The sequence below is a fragment of the Neofelis nebulosa genome, chromosome 9, assembly GCF_028018385.1.
Source record: "Neofelis nebulosa isolate mNeoNeb1 chromosome 9, mNeoNeb1.pri, whole genome shotgun sequence".
Classification (NCBI taxonomy): Eukaryota; Metazoa; Chordata; class Mammalia; order Carnivora; family Felidae; genus Neofelis; species Neofelis nebulosa.
Genome location: NC_080790.1, coordinates 129,717,170 through 129,741,950, shown reverse-complemented (window position 1 = coordinate 129,741,950; position 24,781 = coordinate 129,717,170). Strand labels below are relative to the sequence as shown.

Genomic DNA, 24,781 nt, shown 5'->3' with positions numbered 1-24,781 from the left:
GATTGGAAGGAAATACAGCATGAGGGTTAAGGTCAGAGGACACCGAGGTCAGACTCGAATTCAAATCCTTGCCCTTTATGACCTTGGGCAAGGTACTGAGCCTCAGCTTTTCTCCTCTGTAAAATGGGAGTACTAAGCCTAGCCTCATAGGGTTTTAAGGATGGAAGTAGGTAAGTTCTTTTTTAAAGCACTTATGATGCACAGGGAGTTTTTGTACGTGTTTTTTTAAAAAAGAGTTACATGCAACTTTGGAGAAAGAAGGGAGTAGATGGAAGGTTTAAAGAATGTATTTGACTGACAGGGTGTCACCACACGCTCCAGAGAAAACTTTAGTTCAGGGTGAAAAATGACCAGAAGATGCTGTTGGGGCTGGGGCAAGGAGAGTAGATTCTGCTATAAAAAGTCTGGGTCATTTGGATGTTAGGAAAGGGTTGATGGGTTCACTCTAGGGGCATGCCCTTTAGGACTGTAGTAATGCCTAGTGCCATTCTCTGTTGACCTGTCAACACTGAACTAGCTGAATAGAGAAATTTCCAGATAGAGCAGGAGATTCTCTCCTGATTTTTTTTTTTTTTTAAGAGCGTATTTCACTGCTGGTTAATATTGCTGCTGTATACTATAAATGAAACCTGGAAAGATAGAACAGGCAGCATCTGATTGTCCTAACAGTTTATGAAGTATCTTAGGGAAAAAACATCCCTCTGGGAGAGTATAGTATGTGGTCTGATGGATCAGATTAGGAGATAGGAATTTTGGCAGAATGAGAACAGGTGAGTAATTAGTGGAATTAATTGAGAAAAGAGGTCATTAGCATATTAGATATTAGACTTACTAACAATGGGTGTGAGATGATATAGATTTAGACCTAGATGTATTCTTGCAGCCATAACCGCTTTCCGTGACAGGTTATTTCTGTTGTTTGTACATAAATCAACCATATCCAAATAGCAGAATAATCCCACTGGGATGGTGATCACCCATGAGATTAGAAAGGTTAGAAGGCACATTCTCCAGCAGAACTCACCAACTCAGTTAGAATTCCTCAACAATAAATTTTTAGGTCAGTGGAACCCCAGTGTAAAATGATGAACATTTACCATGCTTAGATTCCTGTATCATTGAAAACTGAAAAAGATGCGGTGCACTTACATTTTCACTGGTTTTTCCTTAAATGGAAGTCTTCTAAAGGGCAGATCTTCTCAGGATTCAACTTCTGTTAGTGGAGAATGTGAACTGCACAAAAGATGTGGAATGGCTTTAGGGTTCTTGTAGGCACAGTTATAGTCAGCTGTTTGGTGGGATTTTTGGTCTTGTTTTTGTTTTTGTTTTGTTTTGTTTTCTAAATCTTGGCTTTCCTGTTAATACACTTAATTTCTCCAATGGCCAGCTTTGGACAGTGGGGTGGCAAATCTTTCCAAAGGTTAAGGCAATCTGGAGAAATAGAAGGTTTTATGGGCCTTGGGTTGTCAACACCTTAATTTGAGACAGTTATTAAAATGAGCTTAGAAAATAACATTAGGTTGAACCATATGAAATTTCTGTTTTTGCAGGTCAAAAACAGTTGTATATTGGCAGTGTGATAATAGCTTAACCTGATTCATTTCCAAATAATGACATTTCTCACTTCTGGCTTAATGGAAAGTGTTAGTGACTTACATTTCCTTCCGGGTTTAATTTTTTCCAGTCCTGCTTTTGATTTGCCTTATATACCCAGTGATCACGTTTTGCTCAAAGGCCTAAGGAGAAATCATCAGTCCAAAAAGTGTGTTACAACTATATTCAGAAATAAGTAGACTTGAATTGAAATTGAGGTAAGAGAAAATTAATGTTAGTTATAAGTATTTTAAAGTTGTTCATATATGATAGAATCCAGCCACAATTTTAGCCTGCCCACTAACTTAGTATTTTTGAGTTCTCATGCCAGCTTTTAATATTGGTGACCTTTCGTCCGAGAGCAAAGGGCAATATCCCGGACTTGAGGGTCATCTGAAATAGGGGTAATGGCACCATTCGACTTAGAAAATTGGATGTGAGGACTGTTCCTTGCTAGATATGAGTACACGGTGCTTGTAATAAGTACAAAGAGTTCCCAGCTGCTTCAATATCCCTATCCCAGTCCAGTTAGTGATTTCAAAATATGGCTTCACTGCATATTACATTTCTGTTATTAATTCAAGGGTAGTGTTTTATATCAGCAGGTTGAAAGTAGAAATGAAAAGGATGGGGCAGAAAATGTGATGAAGGTGGTGATTTGAAATGTCTGAAGCAGCAGCTGATCTGGTGATCAAAATGTGTACGAGCCTCTCTAGCCCTGCCCCCGCCACAGCCTGACCGATTCCCGTGTGTTTAATCGCTGTTTCACCCGTCCTGGTGAAATATCCCTATTCCTTTCAGAGTTCTGAAGAAAACTTTGAACTTATTTATGATCCTTTAACTTCAAGAAAAAAAAAATCTAACAGCTCAGAGTACATCTATATATTGCAGTCTGACCAGATCTTATAGAAGATAAGAGAAGTGAACTATTTATAGGTGTACATAGGAAAGGCTGATTTAAAAGCTTCTTAGTAAGTTTATGGGGCTGTTAGATGGGAAGGTTGTATAGAGGTTACCGACCTTTCAAATTGGTAAAATAGTTACTAATTTTGAGAGAGGTGCCGTGCATGGTTGGAGGTAATAATCTATGTATTGACGAAACTTTATTAATTGAGGTTCTGCCATTGAAACTAATTTTTCGTTTGTCCTTGGATTACCGAGGAGAGGAAATGGGGAACGATTTTTCCCTTTTGGCTTGCTTAGTTCCAAGAAGAGTTTGATTTTTGGTTGGCTTTTGGAAGGCAGGAACCAGTAATGCTAATCCCACCTGATTTGACCAAATGACCTTGAGCAAGTCACTTGATTCTCTCTGATCTTATACTTGACAAAACCCCAAAGTTGTCTGAAAAACCAGAACTTCATCTTAACCAACTTTTTTTTTTTTTTAATTTTTTTTTTTTAACGTTTATTTATTTTTGAGACAGAGAGAGACAGAGCATGAACAGGGGAGGGGCAGAGAGAGAGGGAGACACAGAATCTGAAACAGGCCCCAGGCTCTGAGCTGTCAGCACAGAGCCCGTTGTGGGGCTCGAACTCACGGACCGTGAGATCATGACCTGAGCCGAACTCAGACGCTTAACCGACCGAGCCACCCAGGTGCCCCCATCTTAACCAACTTTTTTTTTTTTTTATTTTTATTTATTTTTATTTTAAAAAAAAAAAAAATTTTTTTTCAACATTTTTTATTTATTTTTGGGACAGAGAGAGACAGAGCATGAACGGGGGAGGGGCAGAGAGAGAGGGAGACACAGAATCGGAAACAGGCTCCAGGCTCCGAGCCATCAGCCCAGAGCCTGACGCGGGGCTCGAACTCACGGACCGCGAGATCGTGACCTGGCTGAAGTCGGACGCTTAACCGACTGCGCCACCCAGGCGCCCCTTAACCAACTTTTAATGAAATGTTTTCACATACAGAAAGTTGATAATTCATTCATATTCTGTACAAATATTGGGCCTAAGATTTTAGATAAGATACATGTTTTATGTAGTCAAGTGCAACTTTTTCTAATAACCATAGGAAAATTTCAGAACCCCCAGTTTGGTATGAAAACAGCCTCATTTTTTTGTTTTTTTGTGGGGTTTTTTTGTACCCTATGTGAAAATGCCCCCTAAATGCCACAGTGCATGTAGTTCTTGAGCTTTTGTGGAGTGATATACATATGGTGGAATGTGGGTTATTATTTTTTTTTAAAAAGTAAAAAAACCTCATCCTGTTAAAGATCGCCACCCCCTCATGCTCATTTTCACACTCAACTCACTCAAATATTTTCTTTGAGTCCGGTCAGTTGTCTTAGAAGGAAACCATCTTTAGGGAACAGGTTGAAGTTATAAAACGGAACAGCACATTTTTGACCAGGACTTTGGCGATGTTTCATGTCTCCCCTGCAGCATTTTGCTGTGTTGGAAACAAGGTCTGGGTTTGGAGATGAAATGTCTTTAACAGTGAAAATATGCTCATCTTGGACAATCTTTAGAAGCAGCCATTCACACGGTATCAGATATGGTTCCAGGCCTTTGATACTGTAGCCAGTAGATGGTCCCGCCCCAATCCTGACATCACCCCCCCACCCCCTACCCCAAGCTTGACAGGCCAGTGGGAGCAGCATATAATACATTACCAGGAAGGAGGGTCTCTGTGTTGCTAAGACTCTTTGGAACTCTTCAGGAGAGTAGAAATTCCAAACCATAGAAGCCAAAATGCAACTGACTGCTCTAATTTTGGAGCTTTTTTGATCATAGGAGATCTGTTGGACACATCCAACCGTCTAAAGCAAACAAAACTTTAGCAGGCAAGAAGTAAAAGAATGTGATGCTGCTGAGGCCTGTCAAAGAAGTAGAGAAAACTGGAGCTTAACACTGGTCAAGATAAAGGATAATCAGAAGCAGACAGGTTGGGTGTGGCTTGAAAGAGGCCAACGGAGCCCTCTTGAGAAGAGGCGGGCCTGCGTATGCTTCTAGTGTAAGGGTAGTTGTTCCTTAGTTTCTCTCTTTCTTCTTTTTGTTTTTTAGTGTTTATTTTTGAGAGAGAGCATGAATGGCAGAGGGGCAGAGAGAGAGAGAGGGAGACAGAATCCCAAGGGGGCTCCGCGCTGTCAGCACAGAGCCCGACGTGGGGCTCGCACTCACAGACCGCGTGAGATCATGACCTGAGCCGAAGTCGCCGCTTAACTGACTGAGCCCCCCAGGCGCCCCAGTTATTCCTTAGTTTCTAATGACAGCTAAGTAAGCGCGCTTGCCTTTGCACAGTAAGTGTATTTTTGTAGAACTATGTGAGAAAATGAAAGGAATTTAAGATCCATGGGTCAATAATGAGTATTTCAGTATCTACCTGTTATGTTACCAGCTGTGGGAGATATTTGAATTCTAAGCTTCTTTTTAAACATTTTTAAATACAAAAGATGTTTTATTTTATTTTATTTATTTTTTATTTATTTATTTATTTAATTTTTTTTAACGTTTATTTATTTTTGAGACAGAGAGAGACAGAGCATGAATGGGAGAGGGTCAGAGAGAGAGGGAGACACAGAACCGGAAGCAGGCTCCAGGCTCTGAGCCATCGGCCCAGAGCCCGACGCGGGGCTCGAACTCACGGAACGTGAGATCGTGACCTGAGCTGAAGTCAGACGCTTAACTGACTGAGCCACCCAGGCACCCCAAGATGTTTTATTTTAGAGAGAGTGTGCGCACGCTTGAGAGGGATAGAGGGACAGAGGGAGGGAGAGAGAGAATCCCCAGCAGGCTCCACGCTGAGTGTGGATCCACACAAGGCTTGATCCCACGACCCTGGGATCATGACCTGAGCCGAAATCAAGAGTCAGATGCTCATCCAGCTGAGCCACCCAGGCACCCCTGAATTCCAGACTGACTGCTTCTTTCACTTTCTAGATGATTGTATAAGCCCAAGTTGAGTCATTAACTTGCCCAAAGTGAGAATTGTAAGATATCCCTGAGGCACATACAGTATGGTTGAAAAGATAAGATTAATCACAAGAAACAACTAGGGAAAAGTAGAATAAAGGCATTCATTCCTTTATTCAACTGGTGGTTCCTTTGAGAGCCTCCTCTGGTCTGATGCTCTTTTGGGTATTGGGTCGTCTAGAAATGAATAAGGCAGAACATTTTGCCATCTTGGCGCTTTTATTTCAGTGAGAGGTTTTTGCCTTTGTGGTGCTTTTATCCTAATAAGGAGACAACCAATGTACAAGAAGATTTCAGATAGCTGTAGGAGTGACGGAGTATCTGTTGTATTTTATTTGTTTATTTTTTTAAGTTTAGCTATTTTGAAAGAGAGTGAGAACACCCACGCGTGGGGGGAGGGGCAGAGAGAAGGGAGAGAGCGAATCCCAAGCAGTCCCCACACTGTCAGTGCAGAGCCCAACAGAGCCCAACGTGGGACTCCATCCTACCAACCTGAGATCATGACCTGAGCCAAGATCAAGAGGCACTTAACTGACTGAGCCACCCAGGTGCCCCCTGAGTGTCTATTTTAGATTGAGTGGTTAGGGAACGCCTTGTTGAAGAGGTGATACTTGTCTTGGAGGGGTAGAATGAATCGTTGACAGGTTTGGGGGTGGTGGTCGGGGTAGGGATGGGGGCACCCAGCACGTATAAAAGCCTTGAGGCAGGGATGAGTTTGAGTGAAGGTTGACTGGATTTAAAAACCAAAATTATTTTTGACAGAGAGAGACAGAGCATGAGCAGGGGAGGGGCAGAGAGAGAGGGAGACACAGAATCCGAAGCAGGCTCCAGGCTCCGAGCTGTCCGCACAGAGCCCGACGAGGGGCTCGAACTCACGGACTGCGAGATCGTGACCTGAGCCGAAGTCGGATGCCCAACCGACTGAGCCACCCGGGGGCCCCTGACTGGATTTTTTTAAGTGATGGGAGAGTGGTAGGAGATGAATTCAGAAATGTAGGAGGGGTCAGGCTGTGTAGGACCCTGTAGCCATGGTAAGGACTGGAGAATAGGACTGAACATTAGCTTAGAAGTCAGCCAGACCTAGGTTTTGAATCAACACACTGAATGTGCACATTGTTTCTTCCCTCCCTCCCTCTCCTCCCCTTCTCTCCCCTCCCTCCCTCCCTCCCTTCCCTCCTTTTCCTCCTTGCTCAGAGCGGGGCTCTAACTCACAGTCCTGAGATCAAGAGTCACAAGCTCTATGCAATGAGCCAGCCAGGTCCCCCGGGCAAATTATTTTCAATTTTCTTATCTACCAAGTGGAAGATACTATCTTTCTCATGGTTGTGGTGGGAATTAAGTATGTAAAGGGGCTTAGCACAGAGCTTGACACCAAGCTCCCTAGGTTTGTAACGATTATTTGTAAGTGGGAGATGTCCTCCAGGGTCTGATGCTAGCACCACACGGAGCTGGAAGGACCGCGGCTCTAGTCCGGCATCACCGATGACTAGACAGGAAGCCTTATTCAGTCTTCACGTCTGTAAACTGAGGGCACGGATGGTGGTACAGATTCTAGGGATGCTGTCAGATCGGAGGTTACAAGATTCTGGGCGAGTGTGGATGGCACCTTGATGTGGAAGAAGGAATAATGGCTTGTGTTGCGTAAAGGCACCCATCTTTTAAAATTTGGGTTTCCCGCTTGCTTAACCCTCGGTGAGGTGCTGAGCCGTGGCTTCTGTGGCACTGCTGGGGTGGCGAAGTGTTTGCGCAGGTTCCCCCTTTGGGGTGATGGAGAAGTTCACTGTGTGCAGTGCTGTTGTCTTGGGACAGTTTTTGCCCTAAAAAGAATTTTTGCACTCAAGTCTGTATCTTTGAAATTACTGTGACAAGGAAAAGAAAAAAAAAATTGTGTGTTGTCTTGGGCAAGGGAAAAAACTAAAAAGAATTTTATGGGGAATATCTTGGGGATGTTAAAACCTCCCCCCCCCCTTTTTTTTTTTTTGTCCTTGGGGAAATCCTTTTAAGTTTTAATCTGCTAAATCAGTCCTTTCCCTAGTATCACACTTTTGCTTTCAAGCGTGAGATAGCCCCGGACTCATTAGCTCCTGCTCTGTCCTCCGTCCTCTAGGTAATTGGATGCTAAATGAAAATGAATATCACATTTTGACCCAGTAAATTCTTTTTTATGTTGTGGCTTTATCCTGAAGAACATTCATACCTCCTGCCGATCCCCTGAATTCAGTGTTTTCCCAGGCACGGGAGTCACCCTGAATCATTTAAAATGCTGTCTCTTCTCCAGTGTCCCTCCCTCCCCTCCCTTTGCTGGTTTGAGTAAGCAATTATTAGACGGTAGGCATTGTTCCTGCTCCTTCCCAGGTTACAGATACCCAGGTACTTTGCAGCGACTAGAAGGCAACCTGGTCATTGTTTCTGAGTTACCTTAGTTACCGTCATCAATTATGAACAGTTCTCTGAGGCGATTAGTGGCCTAATTATGGTGATGAAAATGCTGTGGAGCGTCAGGTACCAGCAGGCGTGGGTCGTAGGACAGCTCAGTGTTGTGCTTTAAAACTTAAATTAATCTAGGCTATGCTAGTGAGCACGACTGTGTATTATTTTTTATTAAAGAGCTGTAAAACATTTAAATATCATAAAGGGGGAGCTGTTTTCTTCACCCTCCAGGTGGTCCCAAAACTATGATTCATAGTCATTTAAACCTTTTGCTTAGTTCTCATTGCTGAACAACCATGCGCTGGGAAAGATGGGAAAGCAAGAGTTGTTTGTTTGTTTGTTTGTTTGTTTTTTTCCCTCATAGAACTGCTAATTATCCCATCTTGAGGAGTTCTGCTGTTAGGCACCACGCCTAAATTATACTCAGGATTGTGATGTATATATTTTCCGAGTGGTAGCCCATTGGCTTCTGAAGGTCAGAAAATAGTATTTTCTTAAATGCTGCGCTGTGATCACGTTTGGGTTGTTGAAAGAGAGGAAAGAAAGAAAGAAAGAAAGGTCCTTTATTCCAGTTTAGAAAGTGACAAATTGGGGGGCGCCTGAGTGGCTCAGTCGGTTAAGCGTCCGACTTCGGCCCAGGTCATGATCTCACGGTTCGTGAGTTCAAGCCCCGCATCAGACTCTGTGCTGACAGCTCAGAGCCTGGAGCCTGTTTCAGATTCTGTGCCTCCCTCTCTCTCTGCCCCTCCCCCACTAGCACTCTGTCTCCCCCCTCTCAAAAATAAATAAACATTAAAAAAAATTAAAAAAAAAAAAAAAGAAAGTGACAAATTGGCAACTTCAATTAAACCACGTGGGCCAAAATGGTAACAGACTGGTTTTAGGAGTTTTGATGTACTTATTATGAAGCTGTGTATTTTAAATAAAAGCATTTAATCTTTTAACTTGTTAAGAAAAACTCACTTTATCCATATCGTCATAATCTGTAGAGTCCTGATGGGGAAGTTTTCTGGATTGTGATTTTTTTGGGGGGTCTAGGATAGTGCCTGGCACGTTGTATGCACTTCAGCATTTGATGGCGTGAATGAAGAAACTGTCGTCCGGGTAAATCAATCAGCCTTTCGTTGTGGGATTGCATTCACTCTGGGGGAAGGACTGCTTCTTCTGTTAATCCTGGTTTTGAAGTGGCTTTGCATTCATTTTGCCCCAAACTACTTTGTACTTGTTTTCTTTGTGGTAGAAAAATATACATCATAAAGTTTGCCTTGTATTTTAGTAATTTAAATGTGTAATCCTGTGGCTTTCGTTACATTCACAAGTTTTGCACCCATCACCGTTTCCAAAAATGTCATCACCTCAAGCGGAAACTCTGTTCCCAGTAAACAGTAATTCCTCATTCTCCTCTTTCCTCAGCCCCAGGTACCACCTAATCTACTCTCTGTCTCTATGAATTTGCCTTTTCTAGATGCTTCACATAAGTGGCATCCTAGAATACTGTCTTTTTGTACCTGGTTTGTTTCACCTCCTGTAGTGTTTTCAAGGCTCATCCATGTGATGGCATGATCAGAAGTTTGTTCCTTTTATGACTGAAGAATATTCCATTGTATGTATTCACCCCATTTGGTTTTTTCATCTTTGACGAGCACTTGGATTATTTCCACCTTTTGGGTATGTGAATAATGCCACTGTGAACTTTAGTGTACAAATATCTGCTTGAGTCTCTGTTTTTAATTCTTTGGGGTGTATGTTTAGGATTGGAATTGCTGAGCGATGTGGTCATTCTAGTTAATTTTTTGAGGAACGGCCAGACTTTTCCACGGTGGGTGCACCATTTTACGTTCCTACCAGCGGTGTATGAGGGTTCCAGTTTGCCACATCCTGGCAGCCCTTCTTATTCTCCATTTTTGGGTGTTTTTTTTGTTTTTGTTTTTGTTTTTTTTTTTGAGTATAAACATCTTAGGTGTGAAATGATGGCTCATTGTGGTTTTGCTTTGTATTTCCTTAATGACAAATAATGAGCATCTTTTCATGGGTTTATTGGCCGTTTGTGTATCTTGTTTGGAGAAATGTCTATTCTGGTCCTTTGCCCATTTTTTAATTGGATTGTCTGTTGAGTTGTGAGAAGCTCTGTCTATTTTCTGAATATTAAGCTGTTATCAGATCTGTGGTTTGCAAATATCTTCTCCCATTCTGTGGGCTGCTTTTCACCCTTGATAGCAACCTTTGGTGTGCAAAAGTTTTTAATTTTAATGAGGTTCAATTTGTCTCTTTTTTTCCTTTTGTTTGCACTTTAAAAAAATGTACTGCTAACTTTTGCTCTCTTCAGCGTGCCCATTCCTTTTTCTGCCTGTGAAGGTCTGATAGGCGTTTGTAATGCTTAAGTTACCAGAAGGCATTTCGTGCATTTCCTGCACAAGCTACTACTGGTCTGGTTACTGAGAAAGGAGGAGTCACAGGTTTTTGGTTTATTTTGCTCTTAACCTCTTTAAATGTGATGCTGCTTGCTTGACTTCTGACTCTGTCTTTAAAATAGTTACTCTTTCTGCTAAACTTGACACGGTGTGCGGATTGTGTTAAGTATTTCAAGTGTTAGAAGAGTCCTGTGACTTTTTCTGATGGAAGGGGGACTATCCACGTCTTATTTGATGTTTTTTGTTTATTGGTTATTTTGTCCAGCGGGACTGAAATATAACTTAAACGTTTTCTGCTTCGAGTCGCGGTTCTCTGAAAGTCCGTGTAAAGGCAAGGCCAGGTGTTGAGATACCACATTTTTGGTGGTGGGGACAATACAGATTACTGATTGAACATCTGCTACAGAAGAGAAATTTGGAAAATATTATAGATTGGTGAACATAGTTAATGAAACACTGGGCTCATTATTTTCCATACAGAAATGAAAGGGGCTGATGACTTCTAAGATAGGGAAAAGTAAATTTTACTTGGTATTTGGTTGACCCCAAATCTCCATTAACCAGCACCTTATACATTTTGTTATTATTTTTTTAATGCTTATTTATTTTTGAGAGAGATTGAGAGAGCAGAGTGCGAGAGAGAGGGAGACACAGAATCCAAAGCAGGATCAAGGCTCTGAGCTGTCAGCACGGAGCCTGATGCGGGGCTCCAACCCACCGACCGGGAAATCATGACCTGAGCCAAAGTCAACTGACTGAGCCACCACCCAGAGGCCCTTACGTTTGGTTATTTAATAATAGGTGCTGGTGGTTAGAATGAAGACAATGGAGGCGTGGTTTTGAGTTTGGTATGAAATGTGGGGTCATTTTGTTTGTTTTTGTTTTGTCTTCTGATTCGTTGAAAATTGGTAATTCCTTATTCACCAGAGCGTTCTGTTTCCCCATGCCTCCCGGTCAACGGCACAGGCCAGGCTGGCAGGTGGAGGTGAGGCACACGCTGCCAGGATGGTCACTGCATGATGAGGAGGGGTGTGGTGTGAACACAGGATTTTTTATTTTTCATCCTGTTTACTTCGTAACATTATCAGAATACGAACAGAGTCTAAAGAATGAGCAAAAGGGAAAACCTAATATGTAAAACCTGCTGAACTCCTGTACCTCTGACAAGGTAAAATTTGGCAATTTTATTGTTTTGTGCCCGGTGTCAGCTGCAGATGTATTTATGTAAACATGAGTGATAATGGTGGTGATTAAAGACAGGTGGGTCCTTAGAAAATTTTTTTTCTGTGATGAAAAAAAAAGTACATAAACTTGGCTTTTCATTTCCCTACTTTGGCTACTAGAGCTATAACTTCATTAATTTACTCTCTGTGTTACACCCTTGCAGTGTGCTGGGCTTTGGGGTTCGGTAATGAATAAGGCAGGCACCATAGCTCTGTTACTTTTTAAGTATTCGGCTAGGGACTACAGCTCCCCTGTAGTAAAAATTTTCAATTTTGAGTGATTGGATACCCCTGGATGGATGTGTCTAATTGAAGATCAGTTTCAACTGCTGTTCAGTTGGTGTTAACATTCCTTAATTGCCAGAAATAATAGTGCATATAATTTAAGACATTTAAGACCGTGGTATTTAAGACAGCAGAAAAGTTAAATTCCTGAAAACACATTTGATTTCCTACCCCACTGGGCTCATTGGTTGTGCCTGGTTTTGGTTGGTGGTCACATTTACAGGGAATGTGGCTGCTGTGTGTCTCCTGAATGGAGTCATGGTGATGGTGGTAAGCAATGACCTGATGTTTCTCAATAAGAACAGTGCTCTCTGGACCAGTGGAGGAGGGACACATTTACATGCCGAGGCCTCTTCTCTTCCACCTGGAAGAGTGTCGGTTTTAGAATACAAGTCTGGCACCGAGTAGGTGCTCAGGAGGCATTTGTTCGACATAATGAATTTGTCTCCTACCCTTCGGTGACTTTGATTACTCTTGGAATAAAGTTCAGACTCCCTATCGTAACTTGTAAGGCCTTCTACCTCCCTCTCCAGCCTCATTTATGCCACTCTTCTCCTGTCCCTCCAACATAGACTAGACTCTTTCCTTTTCCTTTTCACTGGCTGACTTCTGTGCTCCTGCCCATCTTCAGACCTCTCTCTCATTCAGTGTTAAATGGATGGGACTTACCTTTCTTGTTCATTGTTGTATTCCTGCCTAGAACACTGTCTTGTCACACAGAAGGTGTGCAGTCAGTATGTGTTTGTGTTTTTTTAATGTTTATTTTTTTGAGAGAGACAGAGAGAGAGACAGAGGGAGAATGAGCAGGGGAGGAGCAGAGAGAGAGGGAAACACAGAATCCGAAGTAGGCTCTGTGCTGACAGCTTAGAGCCTGACATGGAGCTCGAACTCACGAACTGCGAGATCATGACCTGAGCTGAAGTCGGAGGCTTCACCCAGCCACCCAGACGCCCCACTATTTATTTGTTAAGTTAGGGAAGTAAAGGAGAGGTGGACAGATCTGAGGTGCTGAAAAGTACAGCTAGCTAGTTCCCTGCTCATATGGGAATGTTAAAGGTTGCCGTGCTAACCAAGAAAACTTCAGGGTGAGGAACTAAAAGAATCAAATAAAAACATGATGGATTTGTAAAAATGTTCATTATAATTGAACTGTGACACAGAGCACGGTTTTATATTAATTATGCCCAGCACAGTTAGATGTTTGGTTTTATGTGGGCCTAAGTGTGTGGGCAGCTGACAAGTGGTAGTTTTAGGTTTTGCCCGTTTGGTATTCAATAAGGATTTTAACCCTTGTAAGCATTTTGTGTCTTACCTAGTCTGTGTGTGATAATGCTTTGAAATTGGAAGTCGCAGATGAATTTATTAATGGTTTGTCTTGTGCGTAAACTTGACATGTCAATGAAAAACCGTCCTGATTGATTTAGGATGGGGCAGCTACGATGATTCTCATATATTGCTAGGAACATTGTTTCTAATTTTTTTTTAAGTTTATTCATTTTGAGAGAGTGCAAGAACAAGAGTGGGGGAGGGGCAGAGAGAGGGAGGAAGAGAGAGAGGGAGGGAGAGAGAGAATTCCATTTAGGCTCTGTGCTGTCAGCGCAGAGCCTGATGTAAGGCTTGATGTCATGAACCGTGAGATCGCGACTTGAGCCGAAATCAAGAGTTGGATGCTCAACTGACAGAACCACCCAGGCGCCCCATTTCTAATTTTTTTTTTTTTAATTTTTTTTTTAACGTTTATTTATTTTTGAGACAGAGAGAGACAGAGCATGAACGGGGGAGGGTCAGAGAGAGAGGGAGACACAGAATCCGAAACAGGGTCCTGAGCTGTCAGCACAGAGCCCGACGCGGGGCTTGAACTCATGGACCGCGAGATCGTGACCTGAGCCGAAGTTGGACGCTTAACCGACCGAGCCACCCAGGCGCCCCTCTAATTTTTTAATTAGAAAAGTATCTAGGTTAATGACTTTGGTGTTTTTAAACTTATAAAAGTTATGCCTTTATGTCTTGGCTCTGCTTGCCGATCTTTCATTTTGAGAGGTAGTTTTCGCGTAGGAAATGAGAAACTGTTTTGTACTTTACTTGATCCCAGGAGAGATGAGGACAAAGCGTCTTCCGAGACTGGACCATACGGACGGCATGAAGCACAAGTCTGTGATTGAGAAGTAGCTAGTCTCTTGTGCTCTGTGCATGGAAAGCGGGAATAACCTTGCCTCTGTTGCTAAGATTATGTTTTCGATAAAAACTTGCGCTGATCGTGCTAGGCTGGCACCCATCATTTGCTTTGCCTGGAAGGGGCAACTGGAATCCTTCATTCTTTTTTTCGTTTTTAAAAAATTTTTTCTTTAATGTTTATTTATTTTTGAAGGAAAGAGAGCGTGAGCAGGGGAGGAGCAGAGAGAGAGGGAGACACAGAATCTGAAACAGGCTCCAGGCTCAGAGCTGTCAGCACAGAGCCTGATGCGGGGCTCGAACTCATGGACTGTGAGATCATGACCTGAGCCGAAGTCAGATGCCCAAGTGACTGAGCCACCCAGGCGCCCCTGGAATCCTTCATTCTTCTGTGTGTGTGTGTGTGTGTGTGTGTGTGTGTGTGTGTGTGTGTCAGAGAGAGAGAGAGAGAGAGAGAATGTATGTGGCATAGGGCAAGTGAGATGTTTTGTTTTGGTGTTGGCCTGATTTTCTCTTTTATTGTTGACTTGGCTTATCTTCATTCTGGTTTTAAGTATTGAGAAATCTTAAGATTTGTGTGGGTTAGAAGATTGGCATTTATTCAAACTTCATTTGGCAGTTAACTGTAGGTAAGAAGCTACTTTTTTGGTCTGCTTTATGTTTGAGATAATTTTTTTCCCTTAATTATTTGATTACAGAAAATTTCAAACCTGTACAAAAGCAGTGTGAATAGTATACTGGACCGCCATGAACAAAGGTAATTTTTTGATGTGACCTTTGTATTTCTGAAAACTATAAAGGTAAAAGGGCCCAAACACTCCCCCTTCCAAAAAACAACAAACAAAGAACCAAAACCAAAACAAAACATAAGGACAGGCTGATTTTTAAAGCTTTTGGATAATTCGATTTCATTTTTGTTTAGATGTCTTGCTGATCCAGGTGCCCAAATGAGTGTTTCTTAATATGTAAAAACGGGAGATGAGCGGTACATAAATGCAGGATTATTGTGACAATAAAGGAGGGATATCATCACATGTTTGCAAGTCTTGGTACCAGTTAGGTGTTCAACAAATCACTGTTCCCACCTCTTCCCCAGCCCCTTGATCACAGTGCTCTATTGGAGTAGAGAGGGGAAGGGAAAGTGGGGAACTTCCTGCTAGGGTTACCAATTCCCGTGAAGGGGTACGTAGTAGACCAGGGCTGACGCAGTTGATTGCAGCAAAGTTTCCGGAGGGTCTCATTTTTTCTGTTACCCAGTTCTTATTTGAACCCTCAGAATTTAAAGCTAGAAGGACAAGGGTCAGTTTGCAAAGGATAAATCTTTTCATCCTGTGATGTTGTCTGGAAGGTTCTGCTGAGCTCGAGAAGCAGGTGCTATGGCTGAGGATGATGAAGGCCCCTAGGGTCCCCTGGGAGCACACCACTAACTGCTAGCCTGTCTTCCACCTGTGTTCTCTTGGTTCAGTGGCCTTATTTTCTGAGACTGTATTGCTGATTTCTGTAGCTCTTTATGTCAGCTTTGACCAAAGCGAAGTACCAAGCTTACAAGGGAAAGTGGGAAATATACCTCTTTTAGGACTAGTTTTGGCATAGGTTTTGTGGTTTGCGTTCAGTAACATTCCCCAGTATCCACAAATTAAACATCACTGCCACCAATTTAATTTTAATATTATTTTATTAATTTAATTGTTCTATAAATAAAATAGTAAAACAGTGTGCATAGACGGAAGCTACAGTTTGGGGTTGTTTTGTGTGTGTGAAAAACAGACTCGTTTCATTGTGACATCTGAATAAACGTACCAGTAGATTATTTATGTGAGTTTGTGTCACCGGAAACATTCCAGAATGAATCATATTTAATTAGGGTCTCACAAATGTTACCACCCTTGTGCTGTTGAACAACACTTTTAAACTATTAAACCCACTTGAATAATGCAGGAAGGAAATTACAATAATTTATTCATAATCTTTTCCTCACAAATGTTTTCATCTCTTGGTTTTCCTTCTCATCTTTATACACACTCAGATATTTGAAAATTTTGCACCTTAGGAGTTGTTAGTCTGAGAGAATTGATTGGAGAGAAGGGTAGCAATTCAGTAAATGCTATTTTGTGCTAGATTACCCTTTTGCAGTTTCTTTGCTGTAACATCTTTTCCTGGTTAGTTCTGTCTCTCCCTCACTCTAACTAAACGTAACGTCTCGCTATAAGATTATCTCTGGGGGTGCCTGGGTGGCTCAGTTGGTTAAGCATCGGTTAAGCGCCCGACTTTGTTCGGCTCAGGTCATGATCTCACAGTCATGAGTTCAAGCCCCACATCAGGCTCTGGGCTGACAGCTCCGAGCCTGGAGCCTGCTTGGGATTCTGTTTCTGCCCCTCCCCCACTTGTGCTCTCTCTTTCTCTCTCAAAAATAAATAAACGTTAAAAAAAAAAAAGATCTTTTTCTGGCAAGGGGTTCTTAAAAGGAGAGCTATAAAGAAAACATACTTGCTGTGTTTACTGATATATGGAAAACCAGATAGGAAATTGTAGCCCCTTTGGTGTCAGGTTGATTTAATCTCATTCCTAAATATTACGAATAAAAATTAAGCGGAAGAATTTTATATGTCATTAACTCATATACCAGTGTGGCTAATTTAATGTGAAAGTGTAGTATTCAATCTGGCTCCTACTTTGATGGGATTCTACAAAGCAGAAAGAAAGGCTTTCTCAGAAAGCTGTTGTACTTAGTGATTATTTTTCTCCAGCCTGGTATTGTTTTCTCCAGCTTGTCAGGAGTAACTAAACTTGAAATGATTGAGAAGGCACTCAAAGGTAGGTCAGAGCAGCTTAAAACGAAGGGGGTAGGGTGGGTTGCTGCGACCACATTAAACATTCACATACTTTACTGCCGTTATTTCCTTTGTTTTTTCAAATGTAGTTGTGTGACGCAGCGTGCCCTCTAAATCTGTAGTTAAAGGAATTAGATATGTAGTTAAAGTTAATTTTGGGGCGCCTGGGTGGCTTGGTTGGTTAAGCATCCGACTTCGGCTCAGGTCATGATCTCACGGTCCGTGAGTTCGAGCCCCGCGTCGGGCTCTGGGCTGACAGCTCGGAGCCTGGAGCCTGGAGCTGGCTTCCGATTCTGTGTTTCCCTCTCTCTCTGCCCCTCCCCTGCTCACCCTCTGTCTCTCTCTGTCTCAAAAATAAATAAACGTTAAAAAAAAAAAAAGTTAATTTGTTTGGCCTTCTCTAGGCTGACCGGGCTTCCCTAGCCTGTTGGAAGATCCCATGTGGAACCATTAGACAGAATGAAAACTCAGGATATTCCTTTGCTTCCGAGTTGTTGGAAATTTAGGTTGTAACTAAATGGGATGTTTTCTTTTTCCATCCTCTTTGTTTCTTTTTAACGTCTATAGGTGCAGAATAGGGATACCATTGATGTCATGCAATTTATTCTTCTTTGTTAAGGTGGTTATATTAAATACAGTTAGTTCTGCTATAACATGACTTAAGCGTTCCTGAAAAACACGATGCTACACAAAATTGTTGAATAAAAGCCGTAGAACTTATGGGGAAAAAATGAAGTTAGGTACACAACAATCAAAACTGTTGGGGGCGCCTGCGTGGCTCATTCAGTTAAGCGTCTGACTTCGGCTCGGGTCATGATCTTACGGTTTGTGGGTTCGAGCCCCGCGTCGTGCTCTGTGCTGACAGCTCAGAGCCTGGGAGCCTGCTTGGGATTCTGTCTCCTTCTCTCTCTGCCCCTTCCCCGCTTGCAGTGTGTCTGTCTCTCTCTCAAAAATAAATAAGCATTAAAAAAAAATTGACATTGATACTTCATGGCCATGTAATCCTTGAGTCCCCATTAGAGTGTTGCCAATTGCCCCAATAATGTCTTTTATATCAAAATAATTAACAGTTCAGTTCATGGGGTGCCTGGGTGGCTCAGTCGATTACATGTTCGACTTCGACTCGGGCCATGATCTCTCGGTTTGTGAGTTCGAGCCCCGCGTCGGGCTCTGTGCTGGCAGCTCGGAGCCTGGAGCCTGCTTCGGATTCTGTGTTTCCCTCTCTCTCTGCTCCTCCCCCACTCGCACTCTGTCCTCTGTCTCTGTCTCTGTCTCTCTCTCTCTCAAAAATAAACATAAAAAATTTAAAAAAATAGTTCAGCTCAGAATCACTTCTTTTACTTTCTGGCATGACAACGTGTTCTAGGCACATTTGTGCCTTCCTTATCCCAGATCTGGAATCAGCTCTTTCGCCAAAGAATCCTGATTCTTTTTGGTGGAGGATCGATATGTAGAAGCGAAGATCCAGGTCCTTTGTGCCCTCACTGCTATTGGAGTGTCCAGGCTTCTTGCCTCAGTGTATAAATCTATGGAATATGTGTATGTGGACACATACCCACATTGGCATCTATATTTCTACATGCATGTAAATGGAAAGTTGTGACTTCACATCACTACCTGCCATTTACAGCTAACACCTCAGGGTTCATTCTAGTTTTCTCCCTCTCCATATTTGTAATTCCTTCCTTTGGCGGTGAGAATCCCAGCTCCCGTTTTTCTTAATATATTTACTTAATTGATCAATTCTTTGTATGCACCTTGCTGCTTTATCCCCAGTCCCTGTTTGGACATCCTTCTTACCCCAAACAGTTCAGTTCTCTTTGCTGGGCTTTCCTCCTCCGTCCTTATCCCACTTAAGCTCTCATGCTCTGCACCAGCCTCTCCGCCAGCGTGGGTGCCCTCTTTGCCCCACGTGGGTTCTGACACCGTGGACTGGACTGCTTGCTCCTCCCTGGGCAGACACTCCTCTCAGCCCTGCTTGGGCTGTGGCACCCCAACTCTGGCATCCCCCTCTTTCTGCTGAGTGCCCTCTTCACCCTTCCTGGTTCTGACACTGCATTCAGGACAGCCCTCGTCCCGCAGTGCTCAGGCCTCCATCCGTGGCCCGCGTTGTGTTCCCCCCACCCCCAGACACCTCAGCACAGACCCCTTCCGAGCTCAGTCCCACCTAACGGCTTTAGGACTGAAGTGTTTTGGAAGAAAAGGATTGACTTGTTTCAGAAGGGGTCTACATAAAACTTTTTGCTAAGTAAATTCACATTTTGGGGGGAAAATTGTTCACCCGGGGCCATGTCACCTAGATCATTTTCTGTGTCTCTCGGTGCACAGGATCATTCTTGATTTCTTCCTACGGGCTGCCCGTTTTTAACTAACCAGAGGGTGAAGTCTGTAGCCCACGTAATTCTGATGAGTCTTTTTTTTTTTTTCCTCCCCTCTTCAGACTTCCCTGTGATATAGATGGGGACTGTAGTGTTTGAGAAAGCCTGCTTTCCAGAAGTGACGGTCTTGGTCCGTAGTTTGCATTTCTGTGTCTCCCCTTCTAGCTCAGTGGCCCATCCTCCCCTCTCCCACCATGACAGTGGCAGCAGGTGCTGTCCCCTTTGGCTGAGCCCTCTCTGTAGGTGTTTTGCATGTGTTACCCTATTAAAACGCCCTACCTCTGTGAGATGTACGGGTTTTACAGGTGAGGAAACCAAGGGTGGGAGGGGTTAAATAATTTGTTCAAGGTCACATAACTTGTAAGAGGTTAGCAGTATAATTTGAATCCAAGCCTGCTTTTTTCCTAGAGCCTATCCTCGTGACTGTGTGATGCTGCCTCTGTAGGATTAGGATAAATTTGAGGAGGCTGAATTTTTCAATCCCTGTTTTTGATTCCTTTTGATTTAGGAAGAGGAAGCATAAGCTCTTGAAAGTTATAGTTGGAAGAAGAAAAATAGACGCCATTAGCTGCCTGGAAACAGTGCCACTTAAATGCTGGCATTCCTGGAATGGGCCCAAAGGAGTGGTAGGTGTGAACCCCGGATAAGCCTGCTTCTTCTCTGATCTGGCCACAACTCCGTGCTCTTCGTACAGAGGGGCACTTCGAAGAATGAGGATCACAGCTTTTCTAACTTCTCTTTGGAAACGAATGTGAATATTAAGGTCCTTTACAAAGACCTGATGCTTTTAAGGAAGAGCAGCTTAGAGGTTACTCAGTTTATCAGCCCGTCTCAGTCTTGTTATTATTCTGTGAGTGGAGTGATGTGGCTCATCGTTAATAACAGTTGAAAGTGGGTGTCCATCGTGTGGTTTTGAATTATTTTCTAGGTGCAGGGATGAATTGTTTTGTGCCTTTGTCCCCCATCGTGACAGCTCTCCCTTGTGACTGGTGTCAGGCCTTTGTGAGGTCGCTGTTTGGGGACCGGGAGCTTCCCCCAGGCTACTCCTTATGCAAAGAGTTGTTCTTTATGAAAAGCTGCAGGCCTGCCCTGGAGTCGAATTGGCACCGTAACCTCATTTGCACTGCTCTCTAACCGTGGAGCTGAGCTAATCGTATCTGAGAATAAACATACTGTCAGCCAGGCTTTTTGAAAGTGGTGAGGAAAGTAAGCTTGTTTTTTAATGACGTGTAACCATGAGAATAGTAAGGATATTTATACTCACTTCCTAGACTCCTTGAAACAGAGATGTAGAAAGCTAGCTAGCTAGCTTTCTCTCTCTCTCTCCTCTCCCTGTGTATCTGTTTGTCGGTCTCCCAATCATCTGGCTTGCAGACCTTCAGAGACACCCAAGTTACCCACGTACTGTGTCTGCTTTGTTCAGGACGGAGGGAATTTGCCTGCACGTAGGAGATAAAAACTGCGTGGAGCTCCAGAGCCACACCTTCTGAGCTCATGTCCCAACTCTGCAATTGGCTGGAGTTGTGACTTGGGGCAAGTTCCCCAACTATTCTGTTCGCGTGTGCGTCAGCATTCTCACGGGATGGTCGTAGTTCCTGCCTCGTAGTGGAGTCCTTAGCAAGGTTCCTGCCAGTGGTGTACCCAGTGAAGGTTGGCTACAACTGTGATTGGTAGTCTGCATTTTGGGAGATTCTGATCTTAGATGTGTTTTTCGGACCAGGCTACATATACGGAACATAACAGGATGGAAGAATTACAACATAAAAGAGTGGGAGAGGATATTCAAGATGACTGGAATGACCTCTGTATATTACAGGTGGGGAAATGGAATTTTAGAGATGGTGAAGGATTTATGCAGTCTCCCAGGCAATACCAAGACTAGAACTCATTTCTTGTCCAGTTATTAAACCAAGGATTTTCATAAAGGTGGCATTGGATGATGATGATATGACAATAGCAGGATTTTTTTTTTTTTTTTTGGTGGGGGCGAGGCTGAGAGAGGCTTGTGTATAAATAGAAAAAGCACACTCAACACACCTATTGTTTTTATAGTGCAGACTACAGTGAATAAGTTAAAAAAAAACAAAAAAACTTGGCAGATGGGAATACACCGAAGATAGTGAGAAAGCATGATTGTAGGGGCATAGGTTTAAAACAGTTCAAGTACCATGTGCTGTCCTTACGGACATGGGGTATGTGGGATGTCAGGGTGTTTTGCTGTTACGAAAACCAGTTATGTGCATCTTTGGGGGAGCAGCAGAGGTAAAACACGTACAAAGGGCATTGTAGCTCCATAATCAGAATAGGATGGGGATCATTACAGGTTAGTTACTGCCAGGGTTTTGGGGATTTTCCCCAGTAGTTCTTATTTACTTTGGATTATAAAAGTAATGCACTGAAAGTATAAAATTTGGAAAATACAGCCAAGCATAAAGAAAAGAAAGACAGCACAAAATCTCATAACCTGAAGTGAATTTACTATTCACATTTTGGGAATTGTCTTGTCTTGTCTTTTTTTTTTTTTTTTTGGTGTGTGTGTAATTGTTCAGAAACATAATTGAGCTCATATTGTATGTATGATTTTATATATTAACTTAAAATGTTAAAGTATAATCTAGAGGCAGAGTGTCAGGTTTTCAGTCCCGTATGAAAATGTGGACTTTGTCATATGCCATAGAAGGACATTTTTGGTATGTTTTTATATAGTAGTAATGTCTGAAGCTACACCTTGGTTTTATCAGAATGGCTCATATTTCCTCATCTGTAAATAGTCTCAGAAGTTGAAATAATAAATTAATCCTCAAAGAAGTTTTGCCTGACTCAGCAAGCCCTGTTTTGATCAGTTATAGCTCGTACCTGCTGTTAAATAATATTCTAGGACCAGAGCACAAGCAGTCTGCTAATGTATGTTAAATTAACCGGTTGCTGGATAAGGCCAGGTAACTATAGTTCACAGCAGAGAGAACAATCCATTCTTGCCAAGCAAGATTTGTTTTGGTCATATGCAGAAAGGAAATCCAAGTATTCAAGGAATGTAAATTATGGATAAAATTGAAATCCGTGGCTGAGGATTCTTCCCTAGACTATTTTGTGCTTCCATGAATTAATAAAAATAGAATTTCAGCAAACAAGAATAGTTGTTAAATAAAGGCTACATATATTGGCATACCAATCAGTGTGCCTTCTCGGGAGCTAAATATTATTACATTGAAAGATACTGGCAGCAACTTGGCTGTTAGATTAATATCACTTAACATGGAATTTAAAGGTATTTAAATGTAAAGGAATTACAGGAATTTAGAGAGGTTACTTTTTCCTAACTTTACATATATAAGCATATAAATTTACTTCAGGAATGTGCTTTCATCTAATATTTTATAATTAAAATGGCGTTTTTAAACATTGCTTTTCTAAGATTGGTTCCTCACCCCATAGACTTGAAGATTGTTCAAAATACATTTCTGAAAAAGGATGGGTTAGAAATAACACTTGTTCCTGAAGGGGGAAATGAACATTGGGATTGACCAGAAAGGAACTAGGAAACTTTGAGAGGTGATGGTATGTTTCCTATCTTGATAGGGATTTGGATTACACAGGTGTGCATTCATAAAAACTCAGCAAATTGACACTCATTTCATGAAACTTTATATCCAAAGGGGAAAAATTATGCAAATATTGAACTCTTACTAATGACACACTCAAGTATTTAGAGAGCAGTTCGCTGATCTCTGCGATTTACTGGGAAATCCATGAAAAAAATAAGATGAATTGATGGATGGCTAGATGGATATATTTGCTAAGAAAGGTAATAGAATCAAGATGGTGAGAAATGGGTTTACATATAAAATTCTTTCAATTTTGCTGTATGTTTGAAATTTTTCATAATAAAATGTTGGTTTTTTTTTTTTTTTTTTTTTAATTTATTTTTGGGACAGAGAGAGACAGAGCATGAACGGGGAAGGGGCAGAGAGAGAGGGAGACACAGAATCGGAAACAGGCTCCAGGCTCCGAGCCATCAACCCAGAGCCTGACGCGGGGCTCGAACTCACGGACCGCGAGATCGTGACCTGGTTGAAGTCGGACGCTTAACCGACTGCGCCACCCAGGCGCCCCTAAAATGTTGGTTTTAAAGATGTTGTAAGATTCTGGTCACCATGGGGCAGAAATGGAGCCACTTGAATCTGACCACTGCCTTGATGTTTTTCACTTTGAGATTGATAGCAAAGTAAGAATCGTTGAATTCTTCATCTTTACTATGTTAGGGGTCTCTCAGTGTCTTTCTTCATTGAGTACAAAGATTACTGTTCTGGTTATTTTACTGTTCTAGAAATGACCCAAGTAATATAAGCCCTGTATAATCATCACAGTTAGCATCTGTGTTCATTTCTACATACCACATCCAACGGATACGTGTGTTTTGCCAAGATACTTTCTAAGGCTAACACTCAGTACAAATCTGTATGTCTCTCTTCTTTCCTATTCTCCAGACTTCAGTTTGGATACTTTTTATGCCCTGACTTCTAGTTCGCTAATTTTCCTGTTTCGCTGCATCGAATCCGATGTTAAACCCATCTATTAACTTCTTAATTTCAGTTGCTGTATTTCTTAGTTCTAGAATGTTTACTTGATATTTAAGAGTCCAATTTTATGATGAAATTCTCCATTTTCTTCACATCTTTATTCTCTTTTTTTTCTGTTTTCTTGAATGTAGTTTTTTTGTTTTTTTTTTTAAGTTTATTTATTTTGAGAGAGAGCATGCACACATACGCGTCTGTGCAGGAGGGACAGAGAAAGGGGGAGAGAGAATCCCGAGCAGGATCCATGCTGTCAGCACCGAGCGGGACATGCGGCTTGATCACACGAACCTGTGAGATCGTGACCTGAGCCGAAACCCAAGAGTCAGACACTTAACTGACTGAGCCATGAGGCACCCCAGATGCAGTTATTGTTAAAGCCCAAGAGTCATTAACTCCAATATTTGTATCGCCTGTGGACCTTTTCCTGTTGTCTGGTTCTTCTTCTGTTATTCAGTCATTTGATCCTGTCTTTTGGCATGCTTGGTAATTTCGATTGAAAACTGGATGTTGTATATAAAAAATTACAGTGGTCCTGTGTGGTTTCATCATCCTCTAGAGTGGGCTCACTCCATTTGCCAGGCAAATAGTGTGGGGTCTGATCCCATTTCTCCTCTGAGGGAGTGAGCCATCAGAGGTAGGGCGTGGCTTTGGGAGGGCTCGATTTGCCTCTGGTTTGCCTATACTCTCAGGGAGTAGCCCTGCAGGCACTTTTGGTGCTTTGGGCTGGATAATCAATCCTTTGCTGTTGGGGGTTTTCCTGCCCCCTGCAGATGGTCTAGCAGCGTCCCTGGCTTTTTACCCACTGGTCCCTGAGCTGTGACCACCAAAAATGTCTCCAAGTACTGCAACATGTCCCCTGGGGATCAGAATCACCCCTGGTTGAAAAGCACTGACCTAAGAGGAGGGAGTCGTTTTCCTAATTGTGTATAGTGCCAGAGAAGTGAACTCTGAGTTACTCAGATC

General features: G+C 42.4%; 1 protein-coding gene and 1 long non-coding RNA gene across 4 annotated transcripts in view; both read left to right on the top strand.

The window, feature by feature from the left end:
• The window catches only part of B4GALT5 (beta-1,4-galactosyltransferase 5), a 76,450-nt gene that overhangs the window by 1,535 nt on the left and 50,134 nt on the right, over positions 1 to 24,781 (top strand). The gene's annotated exons all lie outside the window — the stretch shown is intronic.
• Positions 13,796 to 21,368, top strand: LOC131485906 (uncharacterized). Of its 3 annotated transcripts, none has more exons than XR_009249067.1 (3): positions 13,796 to 14,789; positions 19,750 to 19,867; positions 20,962 to 21,368. It is a non-coding gene; the product is annotated as an uncharacterized LOC131485906 (long non-coding RNA). The 3 variants fall into 3 exon arrangements; XR_009249068.1 differs by lacking the exon at positions 13,796 to 14,789 and adding an exon at positions 18,144 to 19,371; XR_009249066.1 differs by lacking the exon at positions 13,796 to 14,789 and having other exon boundaries at positions 17,247 to 19,867.